This window comes from Sinohyriopsis cumingii, unplaced genomic scaffold, assembly GCF_028554795.1.
Source record: "Sinohyriopsis cumingii isolate HCF-2022 unplaced genomic scaffold, ASM2855479v2 utg000348l, whole genome shotgun sequence".
NCBI lineage: Eukaryota > Metazoa > Mollusca > Bivalvia > Unionida > Unionidae > Sinohyriopsis > Sinohyriopsis cumingii.
Genome location: NW_028315888.1, coordinates 522600 through 547288, shown reverse-complemented (window position 1 = coordinate 547288; position 24689 = coordinate 522600).

Here is a 24689-nt window from a genome sequence, read left to right as displayed (position 1 = left end):
TTAAACTTTAGTCATTTGACTTTTTGCTATCGAGATGAAATGATCCAATTCATTTGAGAAGAAAGAAGAAGAAAGTAAGAGGCAGAAACGTGATCTATCGCCTCGTACTAGGGCTGAAGTCTTGGCACAAATTCATGCCAGTGATTTTGAAGAGGACATGAGTGAACCAGAATCCAAACCCTCTAAACAAAGTTTACCACCCTTAGTCAACCCTGAAAAGTACTATGACATTCGAGAGACGGAAAAGCGTCCCTCTAGAAAATTTAGAACTACGGCTTACAAATACACAGTGAAGTTTAAAGATTTCAAGTCTGAAGTACTGTTAGAGAAAGCAAAAGGGTTCATCACCGACATGTGGGATTCTTTGCTCACCACACTCAAGCGACAATGTCAACCCAAAGAAGATGATCGCTTGAGACTTTCCATACAACATGACGGCTTGAAATCCCCTGTTTGGATCGAGTTTAGCAGCCCTGCAGAATTGACCACTTCCAAAGTCATGGACAAGATTCAACACGTGCAACAATCTAATGACCAGTTTGACATCACCGATGGAAAAGCCACACTGGACATGACCCACGTCTCTCCTCCTCAAGGGACCGGACAATGCAGAAAGACCTTATTGGTCAACAACCTTCGCATTACCAAAACAAGTCTTGTCCAAATTAACAATTTTCAAGACCACATGTGTTTAGCCCGAGCCATCGTGGTGGGATGAACCTATGCCGACAAGAACGACACGGTATAATGAAAAAGAGCCTGGGAGAACATTCGAAAATCGAACCGAGCCAAACAACGAAATGAAGCAGAACTTCTGTTACAACAAGCATGCCTGTCCAAAGACACATCCTGTGGCATTCCTGAGATGCAAAAATTGCAAGATGCCCTAGCTCCACGATACACCTTGAAAGTGCACCCTCAAGAAGTGCGCGGGTCTCTGTTGTTTCGAGGGAAAGACTTTAAGGATGGAAAATACATTCACCTCTATCATCACGATGACCATTTCGATACCATTACCACTATCACTGGATTCCTGGGATACAAATATTACTGTGAGAAATGTGACTTATGATGGTTATAATAATCGAGAGCAACACAAACATTGTGGATCGAAATGCTCAGGATGTTTGGCCTCTCAACCCTGTCTGAGCGAAGGGCAAGAACCAGTGCATTGTCCTGCTTGTCTGCGCACATTTGTCAGCCCTGCCTGTTACCAACAACATCTGAAGATGCAAGGTTCACAGAAGAAATGTGCTTGTCAACTCCTGAGATTGTGCCCAATGTGTGGACAAGGTCTATGTATCAACAGTACCAAGGCACACGTATGTTCAGGAAAGAAAAAATGTCACATTTGTCACTGCATTGTGGACTTGGAACACCAATGCTACATACAAAAATACCAATCCCAACCAGAGAAAGAGGATGGTCACAAGAAGAAGAAAAGCAATTTCATCTTTTTCGATTTCGAATGCATGCAAGAGATCAGTATTCACATTCCTAATTTCTGCGTGGCTCATCGAGCGTGCGAGAAGTGATTCAAGAACCTATCTTGAGTTATTGCCCTCACTGCAGTAAGATTCCTGGAGGGCGTGAAAAAATCTTTCAAGGACCGAACACACTAGCCGATTTCACACAATGGGTCTTAGACCCCATCGACAAGACGTGGAGCCAAGAGGACATCGAACATTATTATGGAGATTGTCATTGTCATGCCACGGTGATGGCTCACAATTTCACCGGATATGATGGACAGTTTCTTTTGAGATGTTATACGGAACGTGGCATCGAGCGTCCTAAAATCACTTTGAACGGAGCCAAAATCATTTTCATGCAAGTGGGACAAGTGCAGTTTAAAGATTCGATGAGCTACTTAGCCATGCCTTTGAGTCGAATGCCTAAAATGTTTGGAATGACAGAAATGGCTAAAGGGTACTTTCCACACTTTTTCAATACAGAAGCCAATCAACACGCCTTTCTACCCCATTTGCCTCAGGCTCACTATTACGACCCTGACAACATGCGTACCGAACGAGAAACTTTCTACGCTTGGTACCAGGCTCACGCCTCCGACCCTTTCGACTTTCAGGAAGAAATGCTAAAGTATCGTCGTTCCGACATGGACATTTTACGGCGATGCTGTGGAAAATTTCGAGAACTGTTCATGGAACACGGAGGGGTTGATCATTTAAAAGAGGCTTGCACCATTGCCAAAGCGTGTTCCTTAGTCTACCGACAACGATTCATGCTTGAAAACACTGTGGCTGTCATCAGTCCTCAAACGACCAACTATGTCAAACGTCAATACTCGGTCAAAGCCCCATGCTGGTTGCATTACTTGTGCGACAAGGAAGACAAATGGATTCAGCATGCCCGCAACGGACAGGGCGAAAGATCATCGGAATGCATTCGGTCAATGGCTGGGACTTAGAAAACCCCAAGATCATGTACGAGTTTAACGGTTGCTTATTTCACGGATGTCCCGTCTGTTACCCTGATCGCGGCACTAAAAATCAGTTCTTACAACGAACCATGGAAGACTTGTACCAGGCCATTTGTCAGCCACGCCTAAAGTTAGAACAGGAAGGATACCAAGTGGTGGAAATGTGGGAACACAAATACAATCACCGTTTGAACACCGATCCCGAGTTTAAACGCCTCATGGAAAGTTACCAGTTCATGGACCCCCTGAACCCAAGTAATAGTTTGTACGGAGGAAGGACCAATGCCACCTGTTTGCTGTACCAAGCTGACGAAGAGAAAGGAGAAGAAATCATATACTTGGACGTGTGTTCACTGTATCCCTACGTGTGCAAATATTGTTGCTTTCCTGCAGGGCACCCACAATTGTTCACCGAACACATCGACCTAAAAAACATTCGACAATACGAAGGCTTGATCAAGTGCAAAGTTTTGCCTCCCATGAACCTATACCATCCCGTCTTACCTCGCCATTGCCAAAGCAAACTTATGTTTCCTTTGTGCCGTACTTGTGCTGAAACGTGCAACCAAGATCAACCTTGTCATCACACCCAGGAAGAACGGGCCTTGACTGGGACATGGGTCAGCGTAGAATTGTTCAAAGCTCTGAACATGGGATACCAACTGTTAGAAGTGTACGAAATTTGCCACTTTCCCAAGACACAATAATTCCACAAGGGTGACCCCACGCAGAAAGGCATTTTCGCAGACTACGTGGATGCCTTTTTGAAACTGAGCAAGAAGGCAGTTTCTATCTGTCCTGGTGTCACACTCCCGAAGACCAAAAGACATTCAGAGAGAAATTCTGGGCACAAGAAGGCATTACTTCAGATCACATTGAGAAAAACGAAGGCAGGCGATCGTTTGCCAAAGTGATGTTAAATTGCTTGTGGGGTAAAATGGCACAATGACCGTGCTTACCCAAGACGGAGTATTTGACCGAACCTTCCCGCTACTTTCAGATGATTCACGACAAAGCCAAATTCATGAAACACGTGGACGTCGTTCGTGAGGATTTGATCTTGGTGAATTACGAAGAAGATCTGAACTTTGTAGAAGATGACCCCTTTGGAAATGTCATCATTGCAGCTTACATGACAGCTCATGCTCGCTTAAAATTGTACGAAGCTTTAGAACTGTTAGGGGAACGTGTCTTGTACTTTGACATGGACAGTTGCATTTATATCGATCACCCGAGTCAACAGCACCCTGACATCGAAGGAGACCGTTTAGGAGCCTGGACAGACAAGCACCCCGATGACAAGATTCTAAGTTTCGTTAGTGGTGGTCCCAAAAATTACGGCTACGAATACTGGGCCAAACAAGGAGAAGTGCACACGAAGTGTAAAGTGAAAGGACTTACTCTGAATTATCGTACCAGTCGAGTGGTCAACTTTGGCATATTGAAAGAAGCCTTGCAGTCTAGAGATAGTGACCACCTATCAACCCAACAAGATTGTACGTTTACCCACACACCACATCGTCAGTCGACCCTTGGAAAAAGTCTATCAAATCGTGTAGCAGAAGCGAGTGCGGCTTCCCACCCACTTTACTTTGCCGTATGGACATGTCGGTATAAAACATTGGTTGTAAGAGGATAGCCACCCACCAGAAGGATGACTTCGCCGCAGCAAGAATCGAGTGAGAAATCCAGTGAGAACTCCAAGTTCAAAACCTACCATTTTCCAGTCTTCTTACCTGACTATTGTGATTGTGCCCGTCGATTGGACATGTTTCAAAAATAGCCTACGGATAGGGAAGGATTACCTTCTTCGTATGTTTTAGCTAGAACAGGATTTGTCTACTTCGGACCCGAGTCAGGATTGGGATACGAAGTACAGTGTTTCGCTTGCGGACTGAAGTTACGAATGGATCTATGTATCTACAAAGATTCAGCTATTCTGGAACATACTCGATGGTCTCCGCACTGCCCTTACCTTTCAATGGCCTTTCCACCCATTAAACTACGGTACAATTATGACGGTACCTTAGAGACGGTACCTTCCAAAACTAGACGTAAACACATTGCATCCTATTTCATTGTTGTTTCTTTTCCACATAATAGCTTATTTTTTATAAAATGTTAAACTTTACTAATCTTTTTTCAAGATCACTTTAGTTTGCAAAAATACATCTTGTCATTTATTGGCATTCTACATTGAATTTTGTAAACTAGCTATAAACCTGACCTAATTACTCAACTTAACTGCTGACAGAAACAGTCTACAGTAAATGTATTTCATTTCTATAGCTCGATGGATAAACATTACATCTTTTAAAGCTGTGCACAGAATAGGCCGACATATCACGAGTCAGGAAAACATGGGGGTGGTATCCCCTGTGTCCAAAATTAATATCATTTTGAATAGAATATTCTAGTGACAATTGCCTCTTTTCAAATGGTAAGCATTGCTTTTTTTTATTTTCATCAATCTGTCAAATTCGGTATGCATTTTGCTTTAATATTTGAGATGGAAACCTTAGGTGCATAGAAATGTCAGACAGCATTGTACATCATGGATGGTGTCCAACATACTTTTATGATCATAAAACAAAATCCCATTTTTTAGTTATGGCCACTGATTTAAAAAATATTCATCCAAGCTAAATATAATAATAATAATAATGAGGACTTTGTATAGCGCCTAATCTTTAGAAGCTCTAAGCGCTTTGCAACATTAGACAACATAAAAACATACACAATGATATGATTACAAAAACAAACACCATGAAATTAGAAAACATAAAAAACATGCTGAGAATATTTAAGGTAGTTAACATTATTAAGTCATTAAGTTTGTTTTTGTAGTCAGAATAAGTAGTTTTGAGAGCACTCTTGAATGGGATCACTGCGTCTTTGTGTCTAAGTTCAGTGGGCAATTCATTCCATGTTGCTGGGCCCTGGTATGCAAAAGAATGCTGTCCATGTGACTTTGTTTTCATGGTGAGAATAATGAGTATATGATTGTCGGAAGAGGAGTGTAAGTATCTTGCTTGTCTGTACACATAGGTGAGGTCGGATAGGTATGTTGGACTAGAGTCTGTCAGTGAAACGTAGCACAGAGAACTAATGTTGTGTTTGATTCTGGATCGAATGGATAGCCAGTGTTGGGTACAGAGCAGCGGGGAGGTGTGCTCTGATTGTGGTACTCTAAGTATGATCCAAGCAGCTATGTTTTGAACTTTTTGAAGTCTCTGCAGTAGATATTAAGATGAACCAGACAGAATTGAGTTACCATAGTCCAGTCTTGAAAGCAGTAATGAACACACAAGTGTTTTAGTGGCATCAACTGAAAGATATCTGAGAATGGAGCTGATGCGTCTCAGCTCAAGATACGCAGCCTTGCATATGTTCATGACATGTTGGTGCAATGTGAGAGTACTGTCCAGAGTAACACCTAGGTTTTGTACTGATTGTGTGAATTTAATGTTGGTGTTGCTGATATTTATTGTGTGAGGTAAAGGATGTGAATGAGAAAGTCTTTGATAAGTAAGTATGGCTTGATTTAAATTGTGTTTTTCATGTGACTTGCCAGAGATTTTTAAATGAATTGATAAAGTAACTTGAGACACATTTCAAAGTACATGTTTTAAAAATATTCCATTGATTATTGCTGGCATTTAGAAAAATGCAATGCATCCTTTGTTGTGAAACTTATTTTAAAACATTGTATTACTCATGCAGAAGCCTGCTTGAAAACTAATGGCAAAGCAAAGGCAAATGGAATGGAAGAGACCATATCAGAGACCCTCAAATATGCACCCAACCAACGCAGAATGATAAAAAACAAGGTAATCCAAATGACTCTTATTTCATCAATATTGGATTCAGTTTCGTCTTTTAAAGCATAGTATTTGCAAAGCGGATGCATTTCTAAACTGATAACAAAATCAGCTTATCCTATTGCCCAGGACTATCAGAGCTAGAGTCCAGCTAACTACAATATGCATATATCTTGTCTGATCGGACAAGTGCCTCCATTTGGAATTTTTATTCACATGAAATATTTGGATGAAATAAATTCATCTTTGTGCAAATTGATTGCACCATCCACTTGCCAGAAATGACAAGTAAGTGCAAAGTTATCTTGTATCATGGCTTAACGATAGTAAGGGAAGCACAAGTGCAGTGAAGAAAATTTCATACATTTTTATAATGCTGATTAACATGACTTCTGCATATGTAACTAGTGCTGAGATGATATGACTTTGTTTAAGCATTACAATTTTGTTTTAATTTGCAGGTGCCTGAGCAGAAGAAGTAATAGATAAACTTTACAGTGGAGTTGGAGACTGATTCTGATTCATAATCTTAATTAAATCTAGAAAATAAACATTAAAGTCATATTAAAATATCTGTTGTATTGTTTCCTTCTTTCATTTTTCTCTTAAAAACAAATGTCTGAACCTTTAGTCTGTAAATTCAGTGGATTCCTTATCAGCCCATCTACTTTTACTTTACACCATGCTACTTTAAAAAAAAAATGAATTATCCCCATTGGGGTAGGTCCCCCCAACCCCCCACCCTACTTTGTCAACTTACCTGCCACATTTAAATCTAATGGAAGGCCCTGCTGTAAAGCCTGTTAGTAAAACTACCCAACAAGAGGATTTCATACATTTGCAACTCCTAGATGGATGGTAATGTTTTCATTTTTGTAATGTAGATTTGGACATTCTTGCCACCAGTATGGAATATGTGTTTCAGAAACACAAGCAGCTTTCATCAGATTTGCATATAGGTTTTATATGTTGTGAGTATGTTGTAGGAAGTTTTTTTAAATAACATCATATGAGATGATGCCAGTGGAAATGGCAGAAAAGTGTCTGTATTGTTCACCAACTACACCTTGTTCTTACAAAATGTGGCTGTTACACATTCCCATGATGATGTCACTGACAGCCATCAGTGAGGAATGCCCCAACAAGCATAATACAAATTGCTTCCATTGTAATTGTTACAATTCCATTCTGACCACTCCGGTGTCCTAGTGGTTAGAGCGTCCGCCTCAGAAGCGGGAGGTCATGGGTTCAAACCCCAGCCAAGTCATACCAAAGACTTACAAAAATGGTATTAACAGCTACCTCGCTAGACGCTCAGCATTAAGAGGTTAGTGTTAGGACTGATCGGCCTGGTGTCAGGATAATGTGACTGGGTGCAACATCATACTACATGTTTGCAGCATGATGCCCCAGTGCTATACATCACTATAAACTGCCACACTGCAGACATCGTAGCAATATGACTGAAAAATTATTCAAGCTACGTTAAAAATCCAATCACACACACACAATTCCATTCTACGATCCAGAACCAACACTAATTCCGTACTACAGTTCTTGCATTTCAATCCAATTTTGCTTTTGAAATGTAGTGCCACTCAATTCATAATGAACCCATTCATTTCAAACACTCGCAAATACTTATTATTCCTGTCTACAACTGAAAAATATCTATATAAAAAAACGTGTAACTGTGTTTTATGCAAGGGCATGGAGATGCACAAAAACTTGCACCTGAAGCTTGAATAAAACCCCAACTGTGGATAAGACTTTACCCATCGATTACCCCAGCTTGGGGATAAATTCCGACCGTGGCGATTTATTATATATCCTATGACTGCTCCAGCTTGAGGGCAAAATCCAAGCACATCCCTAAAAAGATAACAAGTATAGCGGCTCTTTACCTTCTGTAAATGCCACTTGAGCTTCCTGATGCTGTTGTATCTGCCATTTGACAGAATCACGAATGTGGATATATTTCTTAATTGCCTCTAGTTGTTGAGCTAGTTTAGCTGTATGAAATTCCTTTGTGCAGACTCACTCATTATTAATATTACAACAGTGATTTAATTACACATCACCTGTCAGCACACCGATGATAAGTCAGTTATTTTATAACACACCAACAAGCTTGCCCCTTGCACCCCCCCCCCTTTTTTTTTATTTGGGCACCTGTGGACATGAATCTGCAAGGCTCAAATTGTCATTTTTAATATAAGATCTCAACATTTTTAAGGCCTTAATTTTAAAGACATCCTTAAAACCCCCAAAAGGTTATCAACTGGATCACCAGCCTTCGTTTAGAGTAACAGCAAGTATATATATATATTTAGGTCTAAGGAAACACAATAAAAATGTTTGATTTAACAATGACATATTTGCCTCAGGTCTGTGATCCTGAAGTGAATATTAACTGTCCATTTATTTTCTTGGCTTTTCTTTACTAGGAAATTGATTATAGAGATTTCTGCAATGGTGAAGGCAATGTAAAAATTGGTTACTATAACATACTTTTTACGCCATTATTGAAAAAATAAATCCAATGGAAAGGTTATAGTCTGAAAATCTTCATTAAATTAAGTTAATATAGGGGAAAAAACTTTAAGAGTTCATAAATATTTTTCAGTGCTGAATAAAGATATAACATAACACTTTCTGCTGTGATTTTAATAGTTTCTGAGAGCATGAAAAATTTCTAGAACTATAATGTATAAATGTTTTCAAAAGATTATATTAATATGAGGGAAAAATCTGTTATGAAATAAACTGACAAGATCTTGTATGAATTCATGTTATCTTTAAATATGATATTTGTGTGAAAATATCTGGAAGAAAAAACAAGATGGTGCCACTCACACATACAATGTGGTTGCCACAGTAGCCATATTAAGAAACTTTTTATCGCTACTTCTGAATGGATAATTGTGTCAGCGTGTCAACATGTGTACAAAATACTTATGTTGATGTCTAGCAGGTCCTGAATGAGAATTATGGTGCTGTACAGACATCCTATAAGGCCACCAATGTGGCCATCCTGAAAATCTTGGTATAACTACTTCTCCTGAATGAATCGTCATATCAGTGAAAGACTTCTTATGTCTAGTTGGACGTAAATGAAAATAGTGCCAATCTAACCTCCAATATGGCTGTTTTAATGGGCATCTGGAAAACCCCTTCCTTGCTACTTCTCTTAGATGGCTGGTCATTTTGACATTGTGCTTTCACTAGATGACCTATTTGATGTCTGGTTGGCCGTAAATGGAACTATGCATATGGTTTTGATGTCTAGTTGGTCCTAAATGTGGTTTTTGCTGCTCATAAACTTCTAATGGTATTATAGTTGGTTCCTTAATGAAACTGCTGTACAAAATTAAAAGGTCTTCTCACTTTCTGTCAAGTTGGATACAATTATCTTTACCAGCTAGGATTTCTTGATCCTCTTTTTTATACATCAACCCTTCGCATATGTAGTTAGCTAAAACAGTATTTTGAACAATTAATTGCCCTCTTGCAAATACAATCCCAATTGCATGCTTTTACCAGTGTGAGAGCTCCTTATATAAGTAGCTAAGTATTCAGTAACTGAATTTCCACATCCACATGCATCAACTCAGAATTAAAAGTTGCAAAACATATACAAATTTGAAAATCTTGAGACATGTGTCACTTTGCATGGTGGGTGTTATGATTTAAATGCAACAAGGAAATTGAATTAGGGTTAATTTCTTTAAGCTGTATTCAATCATGGGGCCCTGGATTATAGAATGGTCTAGGCATACACATCACTAATCAACTCTCTCTAGTCCAACCAATGTGTGTATATGAGAAAGCTTGCCAGTAGCGTTATGTGTGTTGATTTCTTCCAATAAATATGTTGGCTGCCATGTAAAGTCTATGATGTCCTGAAAAATGGTGTTAAGCTCCATACAAGCAAGCTAAACAATCAATGATATAATGGAACAGTAGACACCATTTTAGCTAAATATGCCAAGAATTGATTTAGAGACTTGGTTAGTGATGATGACTTAAAATTGGCAAGGGATTAAAAAGATAAAAGAAATGACCTTTCATGGCACTGTAATATAACAAATGAGGTAAAACAAAAGTTTATTGCATTTGAACCTTTTGTTTTTTCACAGTTTCAATTTAAGTCATAAGGCCCCTTATTTTGCCTTACCAAACATATAGCAAGTTATTACCTCAAGCCCTAGCACTAATAATGCCTCACAAGTAAGCAGTCTTTTATGAAGTCTCAGGTCTGAGTATATGTCTAGCAATACTTATGTCCAGTTTGTTTATAAAATTCTTTCTCACATGGTACAGTTTTCAGAGAGACACGATAAATTCAACAAGTGTGGTAATGAAGGGACAGGCATTCTTTATTTATGCACACATCCCAAAGGGACATTGCTATGTTTGAATCAACACTGAACTGAAGAATGGAGCATCAGCTGCATCAATTAAAATATTGTGGCCCACACAAAATACTGCAAGGACTATAATCAATTTATGAGTGCAATGGGCATGAATTACTGTAGCAGACTGGAGGAAGTAATCCGAATTTATTAATATCTTGAAGCTAAATATAGTAAAGTTTTCATCTATAATCTGTGGAATCATTTTTGCACACAGTTTGCAGGATTTGTCTTTGGGTCATCGTTTTTCTTTTTCTTCATCTTTCTAGCTTATGGTATCTTGATAAGTCTTATGGTGCCGTGCAACTGCACTTGATGATTACCACAGCCAGTGACATTGTATAAAATCTTCTGGGATCAGATGATTCAATGCAAATTCCACATAACCTATCACCATCCTCATGTTTGCCATCTGACTTACTAAGTTATTTTGCCTAAATAATAATAAAAACAATCTGGTCTGATGTATTGATAGCGTTCTGAATGACCATAATATATTCTCTGTATCTATCCTAGAAAATCCTGAGTGGATTGCTGTTTGGTTTTAATAAACCAAAGTAATCCAATGAAAGGCATTTTACAGACACAAGTGTCTGTTTCCTGTATGCAGTGATTAAATGATAGTATTATGTCTTTATTTTTTTAAAACTGATGATACATATGATCACCTTCAGTGTGCAATATTAGTTATGTTAATTAACGAGTGGGCAATATTTGAATTTCAAAGATAAAAGTGTATGCCATGATCACTTTAGTAGGATGATTTGTCAAGTGAGGTTATCTTTTCTGTTTGAATAAATATTGTTAACTAAACTATTTTCGCAAGTTATGACATAAGAATGATTCAAAGAAAGAAAATTCATTAAATTGAACATATAAAATGTAATACTGCAACAGAGTCTAGATGAACTATTTCTTCAGAGACACAATCCAGACTCTGTGGCAGCAAAATTATCAAATAGGACACAACTAAGAGACAATCACATTTTCAGTCACAATGGTTTGACAATTATCAATGGCTTGAATTCATTGACTGTGAAGGCAAAGTGATTTGCAGTTACTGCAAAAAAAGTTCCCAAACTGTCACAGATTTTAAATTCTACCAGTGGACTTGTAAGTGTAACTGACAAATTCAGGATTTAATCAAGCAAGTCTCATGATAGTATTATACCTAATAAAGCAAAATGTAGCACAGTATATTCATGACACTTAGGCCAGCATGTACAAAATATTCCTCAAGTTACAGTTGCTAGCACTCCACTAAGAAATGTCATTTTATAATAAATAAAAATGTAATGGAAAAAAAATCGATAAAGTGATTGCACTCTTTAACATAGCCTACTACCTAACTCAATAATGAAAATGATTTGGTTGATTATATCTTTGTGTTTTATGGAATAAATGCATACATCTGATTGAATTTTAGGCAAGAGACTGAACTTTTGGGTTAAGTTAAAATGTATGTGGAACAAATGCATTTTCTAAAACTACTTGTATCAGTGTGCATTGTGACTTTTCTTTAAGATAACTCTAAATGGTACTGGGTATATATCATTTTCTTCAACTGCACACTGTTGTCTTCCATTTGATTTGATGACTTACAGCTATACTGTCTACACAGTAGGCCTCAACGTCAGGAAAAATTCTGTATACTTCAGTTACAGCTGAAATAAGTTTTGCATTAGTACCTGAATCAGACAAAAAAGGTTGTGTTCTGGTGTGTGAATAGAAATGGCTAAAAGTAATATAGACAAAAGCCATAAGAGTACACAAGTTACATATGAAAACCACCAATTCACTTGCATGTGTGGCATACAAGTTCAAAGATTTGCTTCATGTTTATTTCTGTACACACATTGTTCAACTCATAAGATATTTTAAGAGCTATTTCTCTATTGTATGCATAATTCATTTACAAATGTGATTAGTGGGCCACACCGAAGGCCATACTATTAGTTCACTTGGCAATATGGTAACGTCAGCTGAAAAGCATAATCATCCATTAAAAGAGCATTATGATATGAACATTAGGTATTTAGGACATATAGATTTTTCTTTTCCAAATGGAGTCCAAGTAATTATTGCCCAATCCAGGTATAATTTTGTACACAAGTAAAGAACAAAATAAGATAAATCTTCATTTATTTGCAATTGACAATACACTTCTTAATGAATATACACTTTTGCATCTATTTTGTATCACTTGAATAAACAATATTTCTTTCAGTTCATTTTAAACTTTTATTTTATATCACTTGAGTAAACAATATCTCTTTCGTTTCATTTAACACTTAGAAACAGGTTCTTCCAGTTACAATAATCAACTCTGGAAACAATAAACAAACTGGAACTTTTGACCTAATTATATTACATTTACTAGGGTTAAAACAATAAATTCCTTAACATAATAAATTAACAGTTCCAGTTAATCAAACACAAAATCACCTTTTATACAGGGTGCGAACTGTTAATATTTACAGGATAAAGCTTATAGTTTCCAAATTGATTGAAGCTTACATGTTGCAGTTGCTGGCACATATCTATTTCCAGCATGGTTTGCATACATTCCACCTTTAATAATTTTGTTACTTCCCTACCCCACCCCATTCAGTAACAAGTATCAAAAATCAGGCTCATTCTAAGGCAAAGTCTGTAACTTGTGTACCACAGTCATCAGAGAGACAAAGATGCAAAACTTTATGATGCCTGTCAAAGGAAGAAAACAGTTTGTTGTTTACCCAAGTTTTGAACCAGTTAACTTGAATTCTCAGACCATCAATTGCTACAGCCCCACTAATTACAATTGTTAGGGAATAATGAGAACTCACCTTCAGTTATCTGTGTATATATATAATTTTAATAACCAAGAATACCGGATGTCTGGGAACATTATAGCATTCAATGGTAACGTCAGAACTGAGATGAGAGAATTAAACAAGCATAGTACATGACATAATATATCCATAAACTATTGACTGGGAAAAATACTACAGAACACCATTTCTGCTGGCAGTAAGATGTTGAACCTATATGTCATAAATATCAGGTTGGACATCTAGGACCAGTAATATTCATAATGGGCAGTACCCACCCCCCACCCCCCACCCCAAGTGAGAAGGGCCTGATTTGTAATCTAAGCCACCCAACCTATCACAGCCTTTATAGTACTTGAAACAAATATTGAGTAATAGTAAAACAAACTCTGAAAGTTATTAAAACCAATTTGTTATATTTCCATAACTCTGCATAGTTAACTGTGCAAGCAGACTTAAACATATCAGTGTATGACAGTTAAATTGAGCTATAGCATCGATTAACAGAAGCTACGAATTCATCAACAAGCAGTGAACAATCATCTTCACAATAAATGTCAAACATTAGCATCCATAAGCTGTCAAGACAACTTGTTACACTGGATATATAATCATCCATTTATTTCAAACAAGCTGTGAAAAACGAACCTCACGTCCGCTATATGTACGCTGGCCATTGCAAAGGATGCTTTAATAGATTAATGTTTATCGTCGTGTCTTGACAACCATTTTGCGCGCGCACACCGGAAAGTCATGCTATATATTTGTTACTTGTGAACGTATTCGTGGGCAGTACGCTATATATTGTTCCCGTGACCGTATTCACGGGCAGAATGCTATATGTTTGTTCTTCGTGAACGTATTTTTGGGCAGTTACTTTGTCATCTTCAACCTAAAGGTCAAAACTGCCCATGAAATATATATATCTGCCCACGAACCGAAAACATGAATAGGACTATAACATAAGTGTATATACTTATTTTCAACATATACATAATTACTATGTAAGAAATACAACCTATGTATATGTATTTTGATTTGAAATGTAAACTATATCATGTCCTTCCCGTAAACCCACTTTCGGGATGACTGCCCACAACGCACCTAAAACGTGTATATATATATATATATATATATATATATATATATATATATATATATATATATATATATATATATATACTCAAGGTAATAGCATAAAAGTTATATAATTGTATTTCTATCGGGAATTTAAAAGTGCAATAGACGTTTATTGTATCAAAAGTTCCTCTATATCGTGCACATTGTAGTGCTGATCACGCGTAGGTTTGATAGATCGAAACAATCTATAATAATGTACTTAACAGTGAATGATTCATTGCAAGTCTTATGTTGCGTATTTAGGCTCGAATAAACAGTGAAAACAACAAGCTTTGAAAAAAACTTTAATAATTTATTTCCCAGGAAAATTCTGTAAGAATGGAAAAAATATGAACTTACGGTTTTAAGAATCAAATCCAAAAATAACATAAGAATAATCCACGAATACAATTTTTGAAGTCCTTATAACAAAATGTTCTACTGATTCCAAGTTAGAGTCCCGACCAAGAATCCAAGATGGAAGACGATGACGTATGCTGTATTATGTAGTGTTGTAGCCTACAGTTCCTTGTAGAAACGATAATTATCACTCCGGTTTTAGAAATCTAAATATTTTTTATATAAAAACTGTCCTTGTTCAACAATTTAACATGAGCACATGTATTTTCCAGGAAAAAATAATTAATCCTTTCGAATCCAAGCAATCTGAAATAACTCCAAGCACCACAACATACAACTTCCAGTGTAAGAGCCCAGCTAACTGAGAATATCTCTCAAAACAAAGGTTATATCGTATTCTAAAACTTAGAAAGGGGTCACATGATCATGTTCCAGAATCTCGTAGAAGTTATGTCCTTGTTAAAGATCGCGTACACACAGTGTAGTCCTGACGAAAACGAAACATTTTACTCTAAGAAAAAAGAAATTGTTTACATCTTAAACAGCTAGTTCTATCATGACCTCGACAACAACCAATCATTTTAAAATAGTAATATAACTTATTTACGTTGTTGCTACTAATTTTGAATCATGGTAAGGATCTATATCAAGCACCTGGTGTTTATAAAACGAACAGTCAAAGGTCAAACTATTTTCTGGAAAAAGTATCATCTCCAGTGAATAAATTTACATTTCAATAGAATGTAATGAAGAATGAAAAAATTTAAACTGACAATTAATTAATTAAAATGAATGTATATTAAATCAAATATAATTAAATCAAATATACATAACACAATAAATGCACTCTGGCTGGTCTGTGCCATTTAGCATGTAAGAGTGGGTAATATAAGTATGACCAATTCTAATTCTTCCAATGACTATCTCGTCCCTACGGATGGTTTTCTAGCAAGAAGCCCATTATGCTAAGGTTAGTTTGATCGCATCAAGTTTGTTATTCACTGCATCATTCCATAATGCATGCAACTTGAGGCGTGAAAACTTTGTGATACTAGGTTTAAAATCAGTGTATGGTATTTTAAAATCATGGTTCTGGGGATAGGGCCATTTTAGAAGCGCGGTCTGATTTTCATTACCTTTAATACCAAACTAGCTGGGTAACAAACGGTATACTATATTGTGAATGGTACACATCTCAATATTTTTAGTGAGAATATTGGTGAGTACTGGATTTGCTAATGTTATATTGTGTAGTGACTGAATTACTGATATTGAAGCGGAGAAGAAAATGGAGCTCAAAATACATTTCCTTTCGATATATTCCACAGCAGGGTCTATAGCTCTGATTTCGGCTGAGAAACAAAATCGATGTTCCATTTGGTAAGCGATAACTTTTCCATCAACACCCATTCATTGAACGCTACTACTTTATGTACATCTAGAGATTTCACGCATTTAGCTTTAAAATTCTTTATGTGTGGAATCAATGTCGCTTTTTAGTCGATGGTAATACCTAGAAACTCAACAACTGGTGTAGGTGTTCCGTCCAGCGTGAGTTTAGGCTCCTCGCGGTGTCTTCGTAACTGACAGAAATGCATGCGTTCTGTTTTTGATTTTGAGAATGAATTTGAAACCGTGGCAATAGCCCGATTTTGAATCTTATTGAAAGTTTGGTGTAGTTGACTTTCAATTGTATGCATGTACTTTGATCGATAGGATATTAAGAAATCATCAACGTATAGGGAACAATCTACACCAGGAGCCAAACACTTGGTGATGCCATCAATCTTAATGTTGAAAAGCGATACATCTAAAATACTGCCCTTTGTCACACCCATCTCTTGCTCGTACGTACCTTGAATTCATTGTTAAGAGAAAGTTTGACATAAAGGAGGGCAGACGGCCTTTTAGACCCAGATACTACAGGTCATTCAGCAGCGAGTACTTCCATGTCGTGTCATTGGCCATTTCTAAATCAAAGAAAACCGCTACTAAATGTTCTTTCTTGATCAATGCGTCGCGAATAAATGTTTCCAGTCTAACCAGATGATCCTTTCTGCTACGGCCATATCGACACCCACTTTGAAAAGGAGATGTTAAATTGTTAGTTTCCAAATACTATATAAGCGAAGAATTTAGCAATCTTTCTATTGTTTTACATACACCGCTCGTTAGGGCAATGAGGCGACAATTGGTAGGATCTGTATTATCTTTACCTGGTTTGGGAATTGGTATTACTGTTGCTTCTTTCCAAACTTTTGGTATATTACAAGTAATTCATAAGTCATTGAAGATTTACAGAAGAGCTGTTAGTAATTGTTCTAGTAGGTGTTCCTAAAACTGATAATGCATTTCGATAGGCCCAGCGAAGGTATCTTGAGCCCTTTCCAAAGTTATCGTTAGCTCCAATAATGAAAACGGTTGATTATAGCTTTCTGATTATTATACGTGACTTTCAACAGTGGTTTTTCTTTTTGAGTTTTTTTAAACTCTGAAGACTTCTGAATAATTAGAGAACTATCTTCAAGTATATAGAGTAACAAGAGATTAAAGTAGAAACGCATTTTTTCATGACGATCTTTTGTTTTCTTTGAAGGTTCGGTGAGCTTTAGCCCAGAGAAAATGGTACTTATTTAAATTTTTGAACGTAAGACGATTATTAAATTTTCTCAGCGCTTCTATGGCTCACTTAGATTCTTTAGTGAAGCAAGGTTTTATGGTTCATTTAATGTTCGGCAAGTGACCTTCCAATCATAGTCCAAAAGCAGCGAAGGAGAACAAATTGTTAAATCGATACATTTGTATGTACCCGTTCCTGGATTTAAATACATCGGAGATTTGGTGTTATATAAACACAAATCGATTCTAAAAATGAAGTCTTCTACTTTTTCGCCTCTGGCACTTGTATGAGTTGATCCCCATACAGTCGTATAGGCATAAAATCCCCGAGCAGACCAAATGGCGCGGGCAGTTGTTGAGCAAGGTTTTTTAATTAATTTGGTATGTTTGGTGATATCAAAATAGAACAAGAGGTAATCTCTCAATGTAGAGTAACGCTTACAGCAATGGATTGCAAATTTATGTTACCTATCCAAGCCATATTTATAGATTTATAGTCATCCATATTCATTGGTTCAATGATGCTTTAACAATAACAATAAAGAGCAAAAATTGGACTTCACTGACGCTGGTTGCTTTGTAAATTTAACAAAATAATCATATTTTTGCATTATATACATCCTTTTAATTATTTGAGTACATAATCCATTGTGTTATTGTAATTGAAAATTAGATTCCTTTATTTAACGATAACGATAGTTAGCATTGTCTTGTTTGCTTTTATAAATTATTAGCATGTCTACGAGACTGTATCTTCCTCTATCTGCTATTCTACTAGATCGAAGGATGTTCTCTTGTTCGTTGACATTAACATAAACATTAACTTAATCTTCATGGCTTTCATATTTTGTACATTTTTTCATTTATTAAACCAGTGTTTATATTCATATACGCGTTTTGTATGGCCTATACGGATGGTCTTATATAAGTGTAAAATAGTCTCCATTACAGAAATCTAACATTAATTTTCTACTCTCTGTATATTACTGCAAGTTCGTTTACCAGTAAATCTACATTTGATGTAATGTTCCCAACACGTAAACTTAAATAATGTATCTGATTAAAAGTCCAATGTCCATATAAACTTCCTTTTTGATCCAATGTAGTATTAAGTGCATGAAACAGATCTTTATCTTTAAGTTGTATCTACTTTTTGTTTATTACATATTTACTACCAACATACATAACCAATGCAGGATTAATGTGTTCATTGCAGAAAAGTGAAATGTTTTTCTTATTGTTACAATTTTTATATTTGTTTATTTATTGGGGGCTGGGCTTTTTGAAATTTCTCAATGGTCTCTTACAACCTTAATATGGCACTATAAATAACAATGATTTTATATTCCGTTTTCATTTTCTTCCTTTCTTATTGGCAGAATCGATACCTTTCTTATAAGCAGAATCAATAAAGCTAATTAGCCGTTTTCTGAGGTGAATCATTCATTTAGTTAGCTATTATTGCTCAACTTCTATCAATAAAGATCTTGTTAGTTCCAGACAGAAGAAAAGTTAAGGGAAAGTGTAATTTCCATCATTAAGATTTTAGTATTTTTTATTAAGTAACTCCGATAAATGTATATAGTAATACCGTATTTGTTTAGTACGATATTTTATGTTTTATTCTCTTACAAATTTGAGGACCATAGTCCAATATTTTCTTCTTGTTCTTTGTCTTCTCTTTTATATTTGTAAGACCATGGACAAAGGTAATTCTCACGGAAACATTACCAGCCACTGGCCCTGATTTTTCTGATAATAATTCGCCGACTTCCGGCCCAGTCCTTTAGTAAATTATTGAAGCCTGTTACCTAGGTAACCATTGTTTATCAAATTAATTTTGAAGACCACTGGGGAAGAACACAGGTCTCCTTCACAGAGACGGCATACGTTGTGTCTCATCGAGTATTGCTTTAATTCTAAGAAAAGATGTTATTTATTTCATGGATGAAAAATTCTGCATTTTGTTAGTATGAATTAAACGACACTTTAGCCTGCAAATTTAAAATTGAAAAAGTTTTTCGCTTTCGTTTTTATTATATCTTTTCTCATAATAATGCAAGACAAAACCGCTAATGAAGCCGCTTGACATGAAATACAAATACTTAATTAAACATCAAGAAATGCCGCAACTTTAGCCTCATTCTTGACTAATCTAATGTTAAACCTGACTTTACCTGCCCGTAAATCATCACATATAAAATATTTATACAGGCTGGAAAATTTGTATAACACAAATGCCATATTCATGTAATGAAATATGAGCGTATTTGAAATTTGAAATTTTAATTTGCATTGGACTGATACTAGGGAAGATCGATTACGCATACATGTGGACGTAATGCCTGATCATATATAAGGACTCAAGGCTTAAACTAGTCTTTGATACGTTCCTAATGGCCGTTTGGCACATACTAAACGAAAATAATGAACTGAATGAGACATACAAGGTGTCCACCGCAGACGTCTATCACATGCTTAATCAAACTGAGCCGGACGTATGAGTGTACAGACGTCTAATATAATCCTAAAACAACAAGGCTTGACTGACAGCTGGTGGTATATAGGTGGAGCTTGGTCATTCGTCACATTTATCCCTATATAAATATTTCAAACTGCTGATTGAAACGGCCTGTATTCCGTATCAGACACCATCCACTTCAAGGCTCTTGTGAAAGAAGAACATATTCAATACAAAACAAGGGTATTGTTTTTGAAATAACAATTATATTTTTCAACGTGTCGTGCCAATATGATGGGAACATCTAAAGTCAGATTCTCTCTTCGTTTTGTATTATGCTTGTTATTTCCATTTCCGGAGCTACTTGCTGAATACAATAACCAGGTCCCAAAACATATTGATATTCCCATCAAGTCAAGACAACATGGCAAGGACAAGTCTTTGAACGCTGCTTTGCGTGAACAAACAGAATACGAGACGAAAACTGTGTTTGAGGGATCGGCTGTGAACATTTCCTGCAGCGAAGATAAGGTTGTGGATATTCGTTCAGCGAATTACCATGGATATTGCAATCTTTGGTACTTTCTAATTCCTTGGTACATCTTATACTATGTTCATATTGTCGACAATTGTGGTGCGGCCTGTGAAATGAACGATGTCACTGACAAAGCAATTACTATTTGTATTCAATCCAACAAGTGTTCAATACCTGCTGACAACAATGTGTTTGGTGATCCTTGTCCTAAGCTATCGAAACAGCTTGAGGTTACATCAAGGTGTGTTGAACGTGCTTAAACGGACCACAAGTACTTTACAGCTACATAACATGCAAATGCAAATACAACAATTTGATATATAATTCCATTCAGTTTTGAAATAACATTTCAACTGTCCCACAAGTACTTTGAGTGTGTGTGTTTGATTTGAAATTTTAACGTAGCTTTAACAATGTTTCAGTCATATCGCTAAGATGTCTGCAGTGTGGCAGTTTACAGTGATATTTAGCACTGGGGCAGCATGTCGCAGACATGTAACATGGTGTCCCACCCAGTCACATAATCCTGACACCAGGCCAACCAGTCCTAACACTAACCTCTTATTGCTTAGCGCCAAGCGAGGCAGCTGTTAGAAACAGGTTTATAAGTCTTTGGTATGACTCGACCGGGGATCGAACTCACGACCTCCCGCATCCGAGGAGGATTCTCTAACCAATAGGCCACCGGAGCGGTCCAAATACTTTGATAATGATGGTGGAGTTTCATGTAATCCAGTTTGTATACTGAGCTTCGTTTATTTTAAACTTAGGCAAGTACATGTATTTGGCTTTAGTTTGTATAGGATACTTACGTGTACCTCTTGTACGATTGGGAAACTCGAAATAAAACATGTTATAGAAATTCCAAGTAGACTGTGTTATTTAAAAGCAAAGTCTCCAGATATTACCTTCAATCTCAGCAAGCTCTTGAAACAAAGAACATTTAGGATAATAAAAAATAAACGTGGTCGGAATTATTTGTCTGTCATTATGAAATGTTCCATTTATGTATGTCTGTAAACTCGAAAGTACTAACAACTAAATGAAATTAGCGCATTTGAAGTTGTGTATAGTCGATTAATCGTGATGGTTTAGTAATCTAAATAAAAAGTATTGTAATACCTTGCAAGAGTTCCACAAGTGTCATTTTTTTATGTTTCGCTCTCTCTCTCTCTCTCTGTCTCTCTCTCTCTTTCTCTCTCTCTCTCTCTCTCTCTCTCTCTCTCTCTCTCTCTCTCTCTCTCTCTCTCTCTATATATATATATATATATATAGAAAATGGCCACTATATACCTATGGCTAATTCTATAGAATGTTTGTTATCGAGATATACGAGGAAACGAGCTAATTGATTTTAGTACTGTAATATACATGTATACATATACTGAATACCCAACGCATCACACACATGCATCTCACTATGTGGAAACTTCAGCTGGATTTCAATGTAACAGTACTTGTCTTGACATTTGTCGTCTTGTGGATACAGTCTGCCACAAGGTAAGGTCACAAATGTTCGAAAATATACACGTATGATATAATTTTCATATGTTCTTTTCCGTTTTCTTTTACGGCCCGGTTACGATATCAAGCCACGTAGGCTCATATTCATGTGAAGATGGCCACTAAAGAAACCAAAAATGATTACATAAAGTAAAATATATGAAGGGTTTGAAGTGATTGCTTGGTTGTGCAAAGAAAACTATCATTTCAAAATAAAGATCGATTATGTAAAATTCAAACTGTACAGCCATTCCTATGCTTTGTAGGTTAGCAGATATACAGCATTTTAAGACTTTCCAGGAGGTAATGTTATCCATCGCACTGTAAAAAAAGTAACTCGAGGGAACATTTTGTCTCGTGCTCCTTTTTAGTGAGGCCCCTATCCTTAAATAACCTGGTTAATGAATTAGTGCTTTTTGACAGTCAAATTGCACCCCTGAGTAAAAAAATGTTATATTATATTGGATTGAAATTTAAGTAACTGCGATACTAATATCGATATGAGATATATTAAAACTAGAATTGCACCTAAGAAACTGGGTCACAAAATGTGCTTGTGAGACAAATACTAGTAATGAAGAAATAGAGTACAAAACATTTTTGGTACAGGAATAATCAAAGATAGTAAACAATGAAACGTAGAAACAGTAAGCATAATATTCTTTAGAGGTAATACAGGTCAAATTGTGGTATAAAATCTGCAGTATTAGTTGTTAAAATGTAAGCGTAAAGCCACTTAACCTTGGTAATAATCTTTAAACGGTATTCAGCTTCCATTCAACCAGTTTTAAACATTCTTCAACTAACATGTGTCATTACACAATTTTATTTATAGAAAATTTCAGACCACCGCTTTACATCTTCCAGTTTGATTTTTTTTAAAAAAAAAAACTATATGCTCAATTTAAATTCTTTCTTTGAGATATGAATATCAATTATATAAAAATATAAAAAATTTTAACAAATTACATGCTAAAATTAGCAAGCACGTGTTGATATGGGTTGGTTTAAGTGAATGAAAATTATCCTTAATGATCACATAAAAATCACCAGCTGAGTTAGTAAATGTTCATACATTATTGATTCAGTCTGATGATAGTGAGTACAAATATATATAAATATATCCACTTACTGTTATAAAAAAGGGACACGACTAAAAGGCGTGTTAATAATTCAATACTTTGTCGGGACACAAATGTATCCACTTGAAATAGATCGTTTCTGAGCTACAATAAATAATATAATCTCATTCAAAGTTTGTTTCTCAGCAATTACCTCTCTCTCTCCCTCTCCCTCTCTCTCTCTCTCTCTCTCTCTCTCTCTGTTTATTTATGTGTTGGCATGAAGTTGGTCCTATACATGAAACAACATAAAGTAATTTTTATTTTTATTTCGTTGTTCAACACATTTACATAACTTACGTTTAAGGTGACCCCTCTATCCAGTTTCCATTTACAGGAAATGGGTCTGATGACACGTTCCACCATTTAAAATTAAATTAACAGGAAAGGCATCAGCAACTCAGGTTTGTGGTATATCAAATCTGATATGCGATAAGAAACTATTGGTAGTTTGGCTAGAGTTATGAGCGAAAAAGATAAGATACCGAGATGGCATTCAGTTATAGTACAAAGAAGACGGACATTACAAAAAAATTTAAACACTAGCTTGCAGCCAGTTTAATTATTTATCTGATAAGTCAAAGGAACAATCAATCTGTTAACAGGTATAGCATTGCCAACATCCAGAAACATCATATACAATTGAATATTCTTTCCATTACCGAAGCTTGAAAAGCGCATACACCATGTGTAGGTTGTATTTTCAATGTCTGCAAATATATGTCAATCAATTCTTAATAGTAAGTCAGAAACACTTCAGCAGACGTTTTTATGATAATAATAATAATAATGATAATAATAATAAAAACACCCATAATAATAAAAAATGCAAGCTGGAATAACCTAAATAAATAATAATCCAATGTGAAATGTGACAACTTGGGGTATTCGTAGCTCATACTAATTACAAGAACTCACTACCCAAACTCCTAGCTCACATAGATAGCTTTGACGTTCCTGATTACCCTGCTAGAGCAACGAATTATAAATCGGATCTTTAAAGGAAGAAATCTAACCGGGCCTAGCTGCATGTAATATTCAGCAATTATAACAATCTCTAAGGGCAAGTAAAGTACGTACGAGTTGAACAAGATGTTTAACTACTTTATTCTGACTGGTGCCAGAGGAAGGCGTGGCCAAGTGCGCTTGGATTCCCAAGGAATGACTTCGACAATATGAAAATATCTTATTGCGTCATAAATCTGAATCCATACATAGTGTTAGTCTCGTCAAGTTCAACTCACGGGCACATAGTACAGTTTCCGTGAATGGTCTTAAATTACTACACACAGTATATTATTTCTAGCTCAAAACATGTTTGTCGCGTTGATGTGTTTATCAGTAGGTATGTGTGCACGTGTATGTTTGAGAGAGAGAGAGAGAGAAACAAAGAGAGACGGTATGCGAGGTATGACGGAAGTTGCTGGACTGACACACATATGCCTCTTCTTCAATGGCATCTAAAATATGTTGGTTCTGAAG